This window comes from Dermacentor silvarum, chromosome 5, assembly GCF_013339745.2.
Source record: "Dermacentor silvarum isolate Dsil-2018 chromosome 5, BIME_Dsil_1.4, whole genome shotgun sequence".
NCBI classification, from domain to species: domain Eukaryota; kingdom Metazoa; phylum Arthropoda; class Arachnida; order Ixodida; family Ixodidae; genus Dermacentor; species Dermacentor silvarum.
This window is the reverse complement of record NC_051158.1, coordinates 40,433,815-40,437,180: the sequence shown is the minus strand read 5'-3', so window position 1 is coordinate 40,437,180 and position 3,366 is coordinate 40,433,815.

The window sequence follows — 3,366 nt, the reverse complement described above, 5'->3', positions numbered from 1 at the left end:
AACGCACAATTGTCGACTGGGCAGACACCTGTAGCGTCTGCAGTCGTCTGCTATGGGCAGCGTCTGCAAATGACGTCGAACGTGGCTAGTCCGTGCTGTTTTATTGCGATAGCAATTATATGGACACTCCAAAGCAGATTTCTGCCGTCGGCGTCGCCGTCGCCGTGAGGTTCCGTATGACGTCAATGGAGATGAAATCGTCGCCGCGCGCCGCCGAACGCTGTATGTGCGAGTGAAAGGCCGCGAGGGACGCGCTCTTTCACGGGGAGTGAACCCACGGCGGAGAACAAACGCGCGTTCTGCGCCGTGCTTCCTTAAGGGCTGCAGAAGTAGGCGTCTCTTTCCTCCTTTACAATCACAATATATGTAGAGCAAACGCGCCTTCTTCTGACGCACGAAAGGCCTGGGGGAGGGAAGGGAGGCGACGTTTAGCTGCGGCACCAAGTGCCTATTTATATCAGAGGCTCCGGCAACAGTCACCAACGCCGCACGCATTTTGTGCAAACGCGGGCAAAACGCCGACGGCGTCGACAACAGTGCTGTGTGTTGCCGGTGCTGCTGCATGTCCAAGTTTGTACAGCGGATAAAACTACTATCCTTACTCCGTATAGCTCTCTACTAAGTTGCTATCGCAATTGATGCTTCGCCTTTCGGGTGAAACTGCGACAACTTTTTTTAAGCATGAAATGCTTTTTGCTCCCGTTGTCGGCGACGTTCAAGTGACCTTGAGTCAAAAGCCAGAGTCGTTATCCAGGCGTTCAAACGAGAACATCCGGGCAACCTTTCGAGAACAAATGAGATAACACGGACAACCAGTCGAAAGTCAAGAAAGTGCGGTCTCTGACCACCAACCCTTTGTGCAGGACCTTATTACATACGCTAGTTACAGCCCAAACAAGTTACAAAAAATACTGCTTCCGAGTTCTTCCTAATGTTTGTTCACAATGTCACTCAAACTGTAACTTGTAGTATGCTGAAGTTTTGTCGAAGAAAAAGTCAGACTCAAATACAATTGACGACTACGTAATGCGAAGCAGTCATAATTTCTACAGAACTGCTATATGAATAATGCAACTTTTGTGTAGCGAACGGTTATAAGGCTGTAGTGTTTATATTTATTATAAGTAAAACGGAGTATTTGTAATGGCCCGATATAAGATTGAAAGCAAACTAAAACCCAGTGGCGCCTACCTAGTGTCCCCAGTGCATGTACCTTAGAGTTGCCCCTGTGGCACACAATTTTGACTACACTGTCACAGGGATCGGGCCACGAAAACGGCGAGATGCACCGCCCGCCTGCAAATAAGTTGCTGCACTCGGAGAAGAATGCCTCACATTAACATGCTGGAGGGGAGCCAAAGAAGAGCTAACAAAATTAGTTAGTAACAACAATCGGCCACTCCAACGCATCCCCACGAATAATTCACTATATCTCCCCAGCTTTAGCTACTGCTGGACAGCTAAACAAGTAATGTTATCCAGCCCTTTTCACGAAAACTCGCTATCCCTTCGTTTTGGTGGAGAACACCGTTCCCACGTGAACCCGTCGATGCGTTATTGCAGAATCGAAGATCTTTCTTCTCTATGTCAAGGCGTCTAGTGAAAGGCGATCGTTGTTGCTAGCTGATATGCACTACTGAAGATACCAAAAACACATACCGAAACGAACCGAAAACGAGAAGGAACGTTCCCTGACTGTTTTCAAAGTTTTTCTTGTAATGTACATTGTCCCGCATGCAGTACGATGTCAGCCCTCGAGACAGTGGGTGTGGGACAACAACGTCAGCTTCTTGAAGATACCCGATAAGAGGAAGCAGTTCTGTGTCCGCGCGTTGTAGGTCAGCCATCCGCACTGTGTCAACGTCACCAAGAAACGGCAAATCTTGCTTCAAGTCTGATGATGTCAGTGGAATCGGGGCACGTGACAATATAATATGTAAGCATCGTTTCGCAGTCATTCCGCGCAGGAAACAACAGACATTTTAAAGGGAGACACTACAGCTTGAAACACCGAATCAGTTTAGATTGATAAAATATTCTCGAACAATTCTACTTTCGTTGATTTCGCGCTAATAGGTTGACTATTAGAAAAAATGAAATTATGGGGTTTTACGTGCCAAAACCAGTTCTGATTATGAGGCACGCCGTAGTGGGGGACTCCGGAAATTTGGACCACCTGGGGTTCTTGAACGTGCACCTAAATCTAAGTACACGGGTGTTTTCGCATTTCGCCCCCATCGAAATGCGGCCGCCGTGGCCGGGATTCGATCCCGCGACCTCGTGCTCAGCAGCCCAACACCATAGCCACTGAGCAACCACGGCGGGTTGACTATTAGAAGAGAAAGTGGCGGTCAGCATTTCATTTTATGCATTTCGCGACAAAAAATTTGTCGCAGTTTCTCCCGAAAGGCGAAGCACCAATTACGATAGCAAATTAGTAAGGATAGTAGGATAGTAGTTTTATCAGCTGTATAAACTTGGACATGCAGCAGCACCAGCAACGTGCAGAACTGTTACCGACGCCGTCGGCGTTTTGCCCGCGTTCGAACCGAACGCGCGCGGCGTTTTTATATAAATACGTATTTGGTGCCGCAGCTAAACGTCGCCTCCCCTCCCGCCCCCCCACAACCTTTCGCGCGACGGAAAAAGTTGCGTTTGCGCTCTATATATGGAAAGGAGGAAAGAGACGCTTAATTCTGCAGCCCTTCAGGGAGCACGGCGCAGAACGCGCGTTTGCTCTCCGACGTGCGTTCGCTCCCCGTGAAAGCGCGCGTCCTTCGCGCCCTTTCACTCGCACATACAGCGTCCGGAGCGCGGCGACGATTTCATCGCCGTTGACGTCATACGGAACCTCACGGCGACGACGACGACGACAGCCACGACGATGGCGATGCCGACGGCAGAAATCTGCTTTGGAGTGTCCATATAATTGCTATCGCAATAATAACTCGCAGGGCCGGTATGTCAGTGTGACGCCATGTATTGTAATGCATTTTTCCACAATTTTTTGGTATTGTGGTTGTGTAAATGTTCTTGAAACTTCTCAAGTTAAATTCTGGGCCCCTTTAGAATAAAATGTCGCCCGTATTTATCGACAACAATTTAACTAGGCCCGTGCAGACGTCGCCAAAATTAATGACGTCATCGCGAGCTGGCGCGGGAATTTCAAGGTGTCGTCACAATGCGTCCTTTCATTTTTGAGTATCGTAAGGCTTATCGTATCGTATCGCGGTAACTGTATTTTTTTTTTTGGTGTTCTGGAAGGGGGTAGTTAACACATCTAAAATCAAGTGTTCATTCGAAGCCGTTAAATGCAACAACTAAATGCAAATTGAGAAAACAGCGTTTTCGCTACCACACCTACTG